General features: G+C 44.2%; 1 long non-coding RNA gene across 1 annotated transcript; it reads left to right on the top strand.

The window, feature by feature from the left end:
* The first annotated feature begins 3,974 nt into the window (after positions 1–3,974).
* Positions 3,975–14,267, top strand: LOC138148329 (uncharacterized). The gene is made up of 2 exons (XR_011165032.1): positions 3,975–4,099; positions 14,138–14,267. It is a non-coding gene; the product is annotated as an uncharacterized lncRNA (long non-coding RNA).
* Positions 14,268–14,532: the final 265 nt, after the last annotated feature.

Genomic DNA, 14,532 nt, shown 5'->3' with positions numbered 1-14,532 from the left:
CTCTCTCTCTCTCTCTCTCTCTCTCTCTCTCTCTCTCTCTCTGTCTCCTGTCTGTCTCTCTCTCCTCTCTGTCTGTCTCCTCTCTCTCCTCCCCCTTCTTTGTCTCTTCACCCCCCTCTGTCTGTCTCTCTGTCTCTCACTTCTCTCACACACACACACACACACACACACACACACACACATTCAATAAATTCCAGTGGCTCCCTATTACCTCCAGAATCAAATACAAAATCCTCTGTTTGACTTTGAAAGCCCTTCATAATCCAACCTCCTAGGGTTCCAGTCTTCTTACATCTTACACCACCCTCCTTCCCCATCCTCCCTCCCTCTCTGTGATCCAGTGACATTGGCTTCCTTGCTGTTTCTCAGACAGAACAATCTATCTCCCAACTCCAGAACATTTTCAGTGGCTGTTTTCCATCCCTGGGCGTCCCTCCCCTCCTTATCTCTGCCTCTTGACTTCCCTGGCTTCATTCAAGTCCCAGTTAAAAATGCATCTTCTACCAGAAGCCTCTCCCAATCCTTAAGATTAAGATTTTAGTGCCATCCCTCTGAGATCATCTCCAATTCATCCTAGGAGTCTTCCTGCACTCCTCATTCTCTTATATCCAAGCTGTGGTCAAGGCCCATCCATTTTACCTTTGTAGCATCTCTCCACTATGTCCCCTTCTCTCCTCTGAACTGCCACTCCTCTATTGAAGACCCTCATCACCTCAAGCCTGAAGTATTGCAATAGCTTTTCGCCTTTAGTCTCTCTCCACTCCAATCCATCTTCCATTCAGCCACTAAAGTGATTTTTCCAAAGTGTAGGTCCCACCATCTCACTCTCCTCCTTAGCCAGTTTCAGTGACTCCCTATTGCCTCCAGGAACAAATATAAAATGCCCTGTGTGACATTCAAAGTCCTTCATACACTAGCCCCCTCCTACCTTTCCAGTCTTCTTATCCCTTACTCCCCAACATATACTTTTCAACCCAGTGACACTGGTCTCCTGGCTGTTCCCCAAACAAAGCACTCCATCTCTCAATTCTGGGTATTTTCTCTGGGTGTCCCCCATGCCTGGAATGCTCTCCCTCCTCATCTCTACCTACTGACCTTCCAAAAACCCACAAACAACCCCCCCAAAAAACAAAAACCCAACCCAAATGGGATCACAACGAGTCATCATTTGTGAACAAAAAGTCACTCACCAGCTCTCCCATCACTTTAGTCTTGGCTTGTAGCCTTTTTGAGTTAAATAATTTACCATTAGTGCAGACCTTGATGTCATTTTCATTCTTACTGACAACACTGATGAAAACATCATAATCAAAAGCATGGGAGAAAGCACACTGCCCTGCTTCACTCCACTGGTGACTGGGAAAGCTCAAGAGCACCACCCGTTATCCAGAACCTGTGCAAGCACACAATTGTGGAACTGGAAGACAATACTGATGAAGTTCTCCAGGCAATCAAATTTTACCATGATCTTCCAGGAGCCCTCACAACTGACAATACCAATGACTGATGTTGTGTATAGACCTCTGTTCTGCTCCTGGAATTTCTCCTGGAGTTGTCACAAAGCAAATATCTTGTTGATCATTCCTCAACCTTTCTGAAGCCACGCTGGCTCTGGAGTACATGACCATCTTTCAGGTGGAGGATCAGTTTATTAAGGAGGACTCTGGCAAGAATTTTGCCAATAATGACTAAGAAAGAGACCTCTCCTAACCCCCCTTCCCTGCCCTGCCTGTGATTGTCACAAGACAACCTATTTCCTTTTCCTTTATAGAGACAATGGAAGCATCCTTGAACTCCTGGGGGATAACCTCCTCTTGTCGTGTAACCTGGAAGATTTCAGTCAGCTTTGGTATGAGCAGTAGTCCCCCCTGCATTGTAAACCTCAGCTGGAATAGAATCAGCACCAGGTGCTTTACCACACAAGAGGAGTTAATAGTATTCAAAATCTCTTCTTCAGTTGGAAGTTTGACTAGAAATGGATTGACTTCAACCTGACATACACAGTCAATGACTTCAGCATTGATTGATGATGGTCTGTTGAGAACACTATGGAAGTGTTTAGCCCATCTCTCCAGGATCATGTCCTTATCACTAATCAATGTGGCTCCATCAGCACTGAATAGTTGAGATGCACCATAAGCTTTTGGCCCATAAATTGCCTTTAGGACATCATAAAAGCACTTTGGATTGTTACTATCAGCATAAAACTGAGTTTCATCTGTCTTCTTACTGAGCCAAGAATTCTGCATCTCTCTAAGCTTTCCTTGTACTTTACTTTCGATGCAATTAAATGCTGCCTTCTTAAAGACGGATGAACTATCCTGCTGGTAAATCCTGTGGAGTTCTTGTTTTTCATCTGGCAGCTTCTGAACTTCCCCAGCATTTTTGTCAAACCAATCCTGATGTTTGTGAATGTTCTGGCCCAAATGAGTAAATGCAGTGCTGACTATGTACCAATAAGATATATAAAGTATAAATTGGGGGTGGTCTCTAAGGGAAGGCACTATGATTACAGAGGATTGTGGAAGGTTTCTTGTAGAAGGTAGGAAATTGGCTTGGATTTGAATGAAACCGGTGAAACCAGGAAGCAGAGAGGAAGAAAGAGAGAGATCCAAGGATGGAGAACAGCCAGAGAAAATGCCCAGCGCTGAGAGATGTAGTATCATGTCTGAGGAACAGCAAGGAGGCTGGTGTCCAAGGTACAGCAAGAATGGATAGAAGGGGTCCATGTTATAAGGGGCTTTCAAAGCCAGATTTTTGTTAAATCATTTTTCAGTTGTGAATAACTCTTCATGACCCCATTTGGGCTTAGCCTAGCACTTGGCATTCAGCACTTGATAAAAAATAAATTCTTTTGGTCATGAATTAGTGAATTCTAATTACTGGAGATCTTCAGTTGGAAGCTGGGTGACCACTTGTTACTCAGAGTACAGGCAACTTCCTGTCACTCCTCAAAGACTGAATAATTTTTGCCTCTTATTTTGTAAGAGGCGGAGGGGGAAATTGTGCCAAATTTGTAGTTAAGAAACCTGGGTTTGAATCTCCGTTCTGCCACTAATTCTTTCTGTCAAATTTCTTTGCCCTTCCTGGGTCTCAGTTTCCCTACCTGTAAAATGGAGTTGGGAGGGTTGGAGGGACCGGATGTCCTCTTAGGATCCATCCAGTGCTAGGTGCTACAGTAATTCTAAATTCAACAAAAATCTATTAAGAATGCACTGTTGTGCAAGTCCCCACAATCAGAGAAGTCCCACAAGAATACATGTCATCTCAGGATAGAAGATATTCTACATAACGTTATAAATTTTATATAACGTTATACACGATATATGATACAAATTTATCATTTATAAATTTATAACTGTAATTTAAGGTTTGCAGAGAGCTTTATTATTTCCATTTTACAGATGAAGAAACTGAGACTGAGGGATGTCAAGCGACTTGCCCAGGGTCAGAGAACCAGTTAGTCTCAGAATCGGGATTTGAACCCAGGGCTTCCCTGACTCCAGCCCATTCCTGGTCGGGTCAGATTTCTTTCCGAGAGCAGGGTATCAAGGGAAGGATCAAATGGCAACTTCGTTGTAGTTCCAAAGATCTGCCGGCAGGGGGCGATATCAACCAGCCTGCCTGACGTCAGCGCAGGGGGCAGGGAGCATCTTCCTTCCCTTCTCCCTCTCCCTCTCCCTCTCCCCAGGCACTCGGCTTTTCGCCATTATCCTTTCAGTTACTCTAAATAAAGTTTTAAAGCAAACTTTTTTTAACTCTCCGCCCGACGAAGGCGTGTGTGCAAGCACTCGAGGACCCGAAGCGGTGAACCTCTGGTGCGCCTGCGCAGTGTGCGGTGCACAGGGCCAGAGGTGACCCTGAAACGCTACGCATCCAACCACCGCAGGCGGCAGTTGTCCGTTGCGCGGACAGGCGGTGCGAGGACAGCCTCGGCGACGGGGTCCTAGGTGGCGCCTGCGCAGTGCGTCCTGTCGCTGAGGACCGGGGTGACCCTGAGCCGGACCCACTGACGGGCTGAGGAGCGGGACGAGCCGAGAGGAACAGCGATGCTGAACAAGTTACTGGGGCCGCGCTACAAGGAGCTGGTGAAGTACTGGTGAGGAAGCCCCGGCCCGAGCCCACCCGGAGGCAGGATTCCCTCTACCACTGCCACCGCCTGGAAAGCCCCTGCTCCGCTTCTGTCCGGGTGGAGAGCGCCTCCTCCCTCCCCAATCCCCCCCCCCCCCTTATGCCCTCCCTCCCTCCCTCTTATCCCCCTCCCCTCCTCTTCCCCGCCTTCGTCCCTTATTCTCTCTTCCCCTTTCTCCCTTCCCGAATCCCCGCCTTCCCCCTCCAGATAATAACCTTCTCTTTGAACCGTTTCCTCACCCCTTTCCTCAACCCTTCTCTCCCTCGTTGACTCTGCTTCTGCTAACTCTTTCCTCCTCCTCCATTAACTCTTTCCCTCCTTCAGTAATTTCTGTTCACAGAATGTTGTTCAGTCGTTTTTCAGTGGTGTCCGAATCTCCATGACCCCATTTGAGGTTTTCTTGGCAGAGATGCTGGAGCTTCTTCTCCAGCTCATTTTACAGATGAGGAAACTGAGGCAAACATGTTAAGTGACTTGCCCAAGGTCGCACAGCAAGCAAGTGTCTGAGGTTGAATTTGAACTCAGGTCTTCCTAACTCCAGGCCCAGACCCTACCTGGACACCTCAATAAAACCCTAACCCCTCCTTAGAACCTGCCCCTCCCTCCTTATCTTCTCCCCTTCATAGAGTTCTCTTCCTTTAGAATTTTCCCTTCCCATCTTTTGACCCTACCCCTGTGCCTTGATAGGACACTTATCACCCCTCTGAAAACTCTATTGATTGACCTTCATAAATTACTCATTGATCCATTCATTCCTGCAGCACTGAGGAAGCACATAATAATATGCCAGGCTGTGCACTGGGGCAGGGAGATACAGAGACGGAAAAGAAAATGCAAAATATATACAACATAAATACAAAGTCTTTTTGGGGAGTGAGGAGGAGACTAAGTACTTTGGGATGGGGGAAGGCACAGAAATAGTTATTTGAAAGGCTTCTTGTAGGAGGTGACCCTGGAACAGAGATAAAATGAAGCTGGAAGTTCTCTGAGTTAGAGGTTAGGAGGGAGTGCATTTGAGGCATGGGATACAGCCTGTGCAAAGTGCAGAGGTGGAAAGTCCTTCACTAGGAACAGTGAATAGGCCATTTTAACTGGTTGAAAAAGAATCCCATACACTAAGCTGAGAATGACAGACTGGAGTCAGACCCTGAACTTTCCTTCCCCCTACAATGACCCTTCCCTGCCATGGAGAACACAGCCACTTTGAAATCTTTCTTTCCCTTTCCATTGAAACCCCACCTTCCTCAAGAGAAGTATCTCCCCCCATTCCCCCTAATATTTGATGACTTTCTCCCTTCATAGAACTCTTCCCTTGGAACAGTCCCTTTCCTGTTCAGTGACCTGGTTTCTCTCTTCCATAGACCCCATTCTTGATCCTTCATAAAACATTCTTCTTACCTCCATATACCTCTTTCATCACATCATATATATTCAGTGAGCTCTTTGCAGGTGACTCCTAAATCTTATATTCAGCCTTGATTGATACCCTTGAAGATTAGAGTCCCCCATCACCAAACTACCTGCGGGATATCACCATCATTTATGTTCTGTAAATGTAAAGGTGTAAAACTCAAGACCAGCAGACATCCACAGAACTCCCAGTGAAGCCAAAATCAGATTAAATTGTAATTGGGAAATGTTTAACAAAATAGATTTTAAAATACAATAAAACATAGATAAATGTTAGTTTTTGGTTTTCTAAGTCAGTATGCAATACACAGGAATCTCTTTCTGTTTGAGAATGACACTTCCATTCCATAGCATCCCATATCAAAAACAGTTGTGCTTTAGACTTCCCTTTAAGGGTAATAAATCCCATCCTTCCAGTCATTCAGAATCCTTCCTTCATATCCCATATGTTATTAACTGCCAAGTCTTATTGAGTCTATAACATCTCATGCAGTTTCTCTACTCACAGGCTCATTACCCTAATTCAATCCCTTATCATTGTTCTGCATCGGGTCCCTACCATTTCTAAATCCATCTTCTACATCACTGTCAAAATTACTTTCCTAAAACATGATCATGGCTAACCATGTCACTCTGCTGTGTAAGCCAGTCAGCTAACTTCCTTGGACCTTGTTTTCCTCACCTGTAAAATGAAGGGCTTAGATCAGGTAACTTTTAAAGACCTTTCTGGCTCCATGAGATCTGTTACTTCTGTTCAAGAATCTTGAATGGCTTTTTATTCTCTCTAGTATAAAATGTAAACTTTTCCACTTTACATTTAAAACGCTGAACAATCTGGCTCCAGTCTACTTTTCTAGTTCCAACTAAACTGACCAAATTACTGTCTTTGTGCTGTTGTACAGGCTGTCTTCCATACTTGAAGTGTACCTTCATGCCTTTGCCTTTTAGAGTAGTTTCCTTCAAAGTACATCTCAGGGGCACTTTTCTAAGAGTCTTGGAAATTTTAAATGTGTTTTCCTGACTGATAGATCAGATTATCTTGTGTTTGCTTTGTTTGCCTTATTCAGCTTTGTAAGACTAACCTATGTAATGTAATGCCAAGGAAAGGCAACTTCCCAAGGTTCAAAATACCAGCATAGGTGCTCTCCATTTTATTCAGTGACAAATTAAGAACAGAGAAGGTCAAAATATGACATCATTCAAAATACAGCATTTACTAAGTGTGATTAAATAATCTCCAAGTACTACCCCACCCCGGGACCTTACATTCATTCAATCAATTACAAAGTCCCTGTTCCAAATACTACTCCACCCCTAGACTGTACCTTCATTTAGTCCATCACAAAGCCCCTCTTCTCAAATGGAGATTAGTTTCCAATCATAAGTAAAGTACATTCATTTGTTCAATCATAGAACACAAAAAGGTCAAAAGTTCCCCACCCCTGGATCACACAACTACCCCAGAGTTACAACAAGTTTAAGAACAGCACTTAATACCCAAATGGAGGTCTTTTCTTCATCTTGACATGAGGCAAGTTCTCAGCAATCTTTGTTTCTGGGGAGACAAAGCTTTGCAAGGCCACAAGACACATTGCCAGTCTCTTCGTTAATTCCTCCTCTGTCTGCAGAACAGTCCTGGGACCCCTGAAAACATTAGCAAAACCCTCTCCAAGGATTTCTGTAAACATACAACAAGAAAATCCTTCTTCAGGGCTTCTGAACCAACAGAAAGGTTCCCAGACCCCTGCAACAACAGCACTGTCCTTCACCAGTGGACGGTATTCACTCTCTGTCTGCAGGACAGTCTCAGGAGCTCTTAACCAACAGCCAGGTTCCAGAACTTCTGCAACAACAGAACTGTCTTTCACCAGTGGACAAATCTGGCAAAACAACATCAAAACAGACAGACAAAGTACCAGCAAAACAGCCATGTCTCCTCAGTCCTTGGCAGCTCCGGGGGCAGGTCTCAAAAGTCCAGGGCAATTCAAAGTGGCCCTCAGCAATCCTCTCAGTCTCTCTCTGCCTCCAAAAGTGCTGCTTCCAAAAAGTTCTTCTGCCTCTCTCTTGTGTCTCTCCAAATCTACATCACCAGCTCCTCCCAGTTCAGGACTCTCTTTTCACATCAACAAGTCCATCCCACAGGTGGGATTAACAAGCTCTGGGTTTTAACACAATCAGACCAAAAACCAAGCCAATACAGGGGAATCTTTAAATGCCATTACTGTTACAACCTATTATTACATGTTGTGTCACCTAGTAAAATGCATCTCTCCTGAGAGCAAGGACTGTTTTTCATGCACTGCGACTTAATAGATATTGAATTGAAGTCCAATCAACCCACAAACATTTATTAAGCCCCTACTGTGTGCTGGGCACATTAGTAATTTGGTGAGAGCAGTTTAGGTGTGATAAGCGCTGGGGATACAGAAAGGCAAAAGACAGTCCCTGCCCTCAAGGAGCTTACAGTCTAATGGGAGAGGCAACATGCAAAGAAATATATACAAAACAAGCTCTTTACAGGATAAATAGAAGATAATTAATAGAGGGAAGGTACTAGAATTAAGAGGAGCTGGGGGAAGTCTGGTGTAGAAGGTGTGATTTTAGTTGGGGTTTAAAAGAAGCCAGGGAGGTCAGTAGTTGGAGCAAAGGAGGGAGAGTCAGATAAAATGCCCAGAGCTGAGAGATATTCATAGGACAGCCTGGAACCCAGAGTCACTGAGTCAAAGATTATGTATCCAGAAGTGAGATGTAGGAAGATTGCAAAGGTGGGAGGGGACTAGATTATGGAAGCCTTTAAAATGCCAAACAGAGCATTTTGTATTTGATCCTGGAGGCAATAGGATGCTGCTGGAGTTTATTGAGTAAGGGAGTGACAAGATTGAACCTTTGGTTTAGGAAAGTCACTTTAATGACTGAATGGAGGATAGATTGCAGTGAGGAGAGACTTGAGGCAGGCAGACCTTCCAGCATGCTATTGCAGTAATCTAGGAGTGAGTTGGTGAGGCCCTGCAGTAGAGTGGTAGCAGTGTCAGAGGAAGGAATGTGGTGTATTAAAGAGATATTGCAAAAGTAAATTTGACAGGCCTTGGCTGGAGGATGGTGTTATTCTCTACAGTAATAGGGAAGATGGTGAAGGTTGGGGGGGAAAGATAATGAATTCTGTTTTGAACATACTGAGTTCTACTGGACTTCCCATTTGAGCTGTATGAAAGTCAGTTGGGAGATGGAGATTGGAGCAGGATAGGTAGATTTGAAAATCATCAGCATGGAGATGGTAATTGAATCCTTAGGAGCTGATGAGATTACCAAGTGAAGTGGTTTAGCAAGAGAAAAGGGCCCAGGACAGAATCTTGAGGGACTCCTACAGTTAAGAGAGTGTGATCTGGAAGAGGATTCAGTAAAAGATAGACAAGGAACTGTCAGCAAGATAGGAGGAACCAATAGAAAGTGGTGTCCCAGAAACCTAGAGAGAAGAGAGTATCAAGGATGGTAGACTGATCAACAATGCCAAAGGATGCAGAGTGGGTCAAAGAGAATGAGAAATGAGAAAGGGCTGTTGGATTTGGCAACTAAGAGATCATTAGTAATTTGGAGAGAGCAGTTTAGGTGGAGTAATAAGGTCAGATCCTGGATTGTAAAGGAAGAGAGTGAGAGGAGAGATGTGGGGGCACCTATTGTAGATGACCTTCTCAAGGAGTTTAGCCACAAAGGGCAGAAGAGATATAGGATGATAGTTAGCAGGAAAAGAAGAACCAACTGAAGTTTTCCTGAGGATGGGGGTAGAGACACAGACATGTTTGTAGGCAGTGGGAAATGAGCCAATAAGTGAACGTGCGGATGAGAGAGGCGGCAGTTTGTTAGAACAGACAGGATGGAATGGGATCACTTGGCCACTTCATGGGATGGAGGAGGAGAATGAGGCCAAAGGCACCTGCATGGTAGGAGATGAGGAAGAAAAGAGAAGAAGGAACTCTCTGCAAATCACAATTTTTTTTCTATAAAATATGAGGCCAGGTTCTCAGCTGAAAGAGTGGGAGGAGAAGGAGCCATGGGAGGTTTGAGGAGGAATGAAAAGGTTTGGAAGAACCACTATGGAGACTTAGTTGATGAGAGAGGTATGGAAGGACTGTCTAGCAGCAAGGAGGGCCCAGTTAAAGTTGTATAACTGTGTCATCTTCTCCATTTTGTTTAGCAGTACATGTTTAAGTATGAAGGTGATGAATGGTGGGATGATGTCCAAACCCTTCTTCATAGTCACCCTTCCTCCCCTCACCAGTAACTTGTTCCTCCCCTCTCTGAGAATCTATTATTCCTCCATAAAACTCCATTCTTTCCTTCATAGAACCTATCTCTCCCATGCTTTTTGTCCCTTTCTCTAGCATGAAATCTTAATCTCTTCCCGCAAATAGAATTTTTGTCCTTGCTTTCTGTACAAAATGTTTAGCTTCAGAGAACATTGTGATCATGTGAGTGGGTGTTGAGGAAGTAGGTCTAAAATTCAGAGAAGCCGGGGGTCCTGGGTTATATGATAAAGGACAAAATCAGGAGTGAATTCTACAGCAAAGAAATCCAACCCTTTTTTCTTGGACCAGATTCCATTCAAACCCTGGGTCTAAATAAAATACACTAATGCATTTCCATAAATTAGTCAAAGTAATGGAGGAGAAAGGAATCCTAGGGTGTTACTGCCTGGAGAGACTTTATAGCACCTAGTTACCCTATGGCTTAGAGGTTCACTAGTGTTCATTTTTATAAGATTTTGAGTTCTAAATTTTTCTTCCTCCCTCCTCCCCAAGACAGCAAGCATCTGATATAGGCTATACATGAATGATCATATTAAACATATGTCATGTTGTGAAAGAAGAATCAGAATCAAAGGGAGAAACCATGAGAAAGAAAAAACAATTTAAATACCATGCTTTGATCTACATTGCGATCATGACCATGGTTCTTTCTCTGGATGTGAATAGCATATTCCATCATGAGTCTTTTGGAATTGTCTTGGATCATTGTGTTGCTGAGAAGAGCCACGTCTGTCATAGTTAATCATCACACATGGTGGCTGTTACTGTGTGCAGTGTTCTGCTTCTGCTCACTTTACTCAGCATCAGTTCATGTAAGTCTTCCCAGGTTTTTCTGAAATTGCCTGCTCCTCATTTCTTATAGAACTATGGTATTCCATTACATTCGTATAGCACAGCTTGTTCAGGAAGGTCTCCATTTATGAAGAGCTGTCAGGACTGCAGAGGAAAAGGGGCTTCCCTGTGGTCAGTGTCAGAGCCAAAATGACGATATACGGCTGAGCTCCTAGTCTGAGTAGTTTGTCTTCTCTCCCATCCTGGGTAGTGCTTCCCCTTCTCACATCTCCCTGTCCTAAAAAAATTAGAAAGGAGAACAACTTACAGCTGAACTGTGCAGTGTTCTTTTATTTTTTAAGTAACAGACTTGATGACTGAAAAACAGTGTGAACTGGAGTAACTGATGCTAGAGGTAGAACTAAGCAAGGTTTGGGAGGTTGAGTCAGACTCAAAGAGTGGAAAGGACAAAAGGCCGGAGCGCTGGAGACCGTCGGCCTGGAGCAGACCTCCTCGTCTGTCCTTAGCCGAGCTAGAGAAAGAGGGGTTTTACCTAGAGCTCAGCCTCTTTGACAGTGACAAGAGTCAATAAGACGCAGGCCACTTGCTCTCCCCATTTTGGACAGCCCTGCCGCATGCCTCCTTTGTGTCGTACATGCTTGTGTTGGAGTTGGAGTTCCTCCAGAGACCATCTTTCATCTTTGGTACCCTGTACCAAATACCAGACCTAGCATGTGTGGTGCCAGATAAATGTTTGTGGGTGTGAATGTGCTTAGCACCATTCTAAGCACTGTGGGGATTTCCAGAGAATATAAGGCATGATCCCTATCTTCTAACAACTTCCAGTCTAGCCAGGAAGCCAGTGTTGTATGCTATTTTGTCTTTGAGTGTTGGAACAGAAAATACAGTATAAGAAGCAGCCTGGAAAGAGGCCTGAAGTTGGACTCTGGGACCTGTTTTCAAATCCTGACACTAACTAGCTTTGAACATGGACCAGTCACTTCAGTTCTTGAGAGTCTTCCGTGTCTGTAATATGCCTTTTATAATAATAGCCTTTTTGGGAGGGAAGCATTTTGTAATCCTTAAAATCCTATATAAATATGAATTGTTACTAAATATTATTATTGTTGTTATTAGGCAAGGGACTTGAGAGGCCCTTGTGGTCAGGGAGAAGGTAGGATTGGGTTAGAGCTTAAGGAAGGAGGTTTGAGCAGGTGGAGGGACATGAACAGACAGTGGAAGGTGTGTTACATGGCAAAGAACAGGCCAGGTCTTGTGAGCATTAACGGTGCATATCAGGAGCGGTGGGATACCAGGCTAGAGGCCAAGGTTGGGTCCAGATTTTAGAAGGCCTCATGTGCTAGTCAGAGCCATTCAGACTTTATCCTGTAAGCAACAGGGGAACTTTCTCTTCCCCTTCCCTCCTTCCCACAGCGTAGTTGGTGGTGCAACTTTATCTTCCCACCCATAATAATTATAGCTGCCTTTTGTCTGGTGCTTTAGTGTTTGCAGCTCTTTCCTTCCAAGACCCCTGTGAGATAGGTTAGTGTAAGCAGTGTTTATAGATGATGAGACCAAGGTCAAAAGGGGAGCCCATAGTCGCTCAACTCCTGTGTCAGAGCCAAGGCGCAGAGCCTGGTGTGCTGACTCTGGATCTGATGTTCCTTCAGAGCTCGGACAAACCCAGGTGTTCCCTTTTCACCCCAAGGGTGCTTTCTGCTCTGGCTCCCTGCCTCTCAGGCCATGCTGTTTCCCATTCTTTACATCTCTGACCCACTTCTCTGGCTTAAGTTTTTTGGCTTTTTGGGTGAGTGATTACTGTTTACATATTCTATTTAATGCAAAGAAGAGTTGGTGAAGCAGCATATGGCCCAGCACCACTGATTGGTGCCAGTCCCAGGTAGGATTACTGATTGATGCCAATTAAGGGCCCTGGGCTGATGCTGTTTAGACATGCAGCTTTGAAGATTTGGACCTCGTGACTTCTCCAGTCTCAAAACCCAACTAAGTGAATATGAGAGTAGAGGGAACTATAGAAGGGCAGCGTTTTGTGGAGAAAGGACTTGAAGGTGTTGGTTAACCTGGATATAAAGCAACTATTTAAAGGCAACTCTTCAAAGAAGGGTAATGTAGTCTATCTGCACAAGCCCTCATTACCATCTACTTGGACTCACAGCAACAACTTTTCCTGTCTTTTCTCTCTGCTCTCTCCAATTCACCCTCTAGAATCATCTTCTTTGTTCATGTATCTGGTCATCAAAATAACTCTGGTTAGTCAACATTTATTAAACTCTTACCATGTGCCAGACACTGTGTTAAGCCATGAGAATACAAATATGAAAAAAGATAGCAAAGGAAGCTGAAAAGCTGGAAGTGGGGGTGGGAATAATGGCAAAGTTAGGGAAGTCCCAAGGCTGTGCAGCCAGGTGAAAATAAGAAGCTGGGCTCCCTCTTTAAATGGAGGTTTGGGTTTCATGGCCCCACCTTCCAGTCAGAGGGACAAAGGATGGTGATGAGCTATGGTGCTAAGGCTAGAGGTCTTAGAGGGTGTTGAGGTTAGGGAACATTTATGTAGAACTTTAAGGTCATCTTATTTATCTGCTCAGGAACAGTTCTTTACGGTTTACTGAGTGAATCTCAAATTCTTTAGCCTGACATTCAGAGACCTTTATTGTCTGGCATGAACTCACCTTTCTGGCCTTACCTTGTATTTCTCTCCACTGTACACTCTGTTCCAGTTCTGTTCCCTTTCCTACAAAGTCTAGCATTTTGTTGATAATTCTTCCCTAGGCCTTAAGTGTCTCCCTGTTCCTTCTTCATCCTGTGTTGAGCACCTGCTCATCTTTTAAAGGTCTCTTTCGATGCTCCCCCTTTCCCCTAGCCTGCCAACCTCCTCTCCTGAGCTCCACAGCTTCTTTGTTTTCCCTTGAGTTCATTCTGAACTATAATGCTTACCTCCAAATTCTTCTCTGTCTAGTACTCACTTGTTGCCATATATGTTAAAGACATCAATAACAGAGTGATAGTGGAAGGAACTGTATTTGGAGTAAGAAAACCTTGTCTCAAGTCTCTCTGACCATGGGCAGATGCTGCTCTAAAACTCAATTTCCACATTCATAACATGGGGATTATAATATGGAAACCACCCCAACCCCCACTATTGTTGTGAAGAAAGTGCTTGGTTTGTTAAAATTTGTTTCCCCAAGTTGATTACAAGCTCCTTGAGGATAAGGATCATTCTTTTTTTTGTTGTTGTTTTTTAAAGCAATCGGGGTTAAGTAACTTGCTCAAGGTTACACGGCCAATTATTTATTTTTGTATGGGTGCCGAGTATCTGGGGCCAGAACCGAACCCAGGTCTCCCGATTCTGGGGCTGGCGCTCTTACTCACTGTACCACCTGGCCGCCCCAGGATCATTCTTCATGCTATTCCCCCACAGTTCCTACAACTGGGCAGCTCTTGAAGTAGGCATTCAGTAATTGATTAGTTGATGGATTGATACTTTTCTTTCTTCCCCTAGGCTTCCCACAGCAGGCACATGGGGTGCTGTTGGTGCTGTAGGGCTAGTTTGGGCCACTGACTGGCGTCTGATTCTGGATTGGGTACCATACATCAATGGCAAATTTAAGAAGGACAATTAAGTTATCTTTTCAATCTTCTGGTAAGTCCCTACTGTAGCTCATTTAATAGGATTATGTTGATAAGTTCATTAGATAATTGGGTGCTATTTGATATATTCACTTTTATGGATTCTTCTATGGACACTCTTTGATTCCAAAGACATTTCCTTGTTTCCAGTGCAAATTTGCTGGACTCTGTTACAGACCTTTTTTCACCTTAGTCCTCTTTTTAGGGGCGGCTAGATGGGGCAGTAAATAGAGCACCAGCCCTGGAGTCAGGAGGACCTGAGTTCAA

Source organism: Petaurus breviceps, unplaced genomic scaffold, assembly GCF_028583685.1.
Source record: "Petaurus breviceps papuanus isolate PSGF00001 unplaced genomic scaffold, PetGlider_PUasm1.0 108, whole genome shotgun sequence".
Taxonomy (NCBI): Eukaryota; Metazoa; Chordata; class Mammalia; order Diprotodontia; family Petauridae; genus Petaurus; species Petaurus breviceps.
This window is presented reverse-complemented; position numbering and strand designations above follow the sequence as displayed.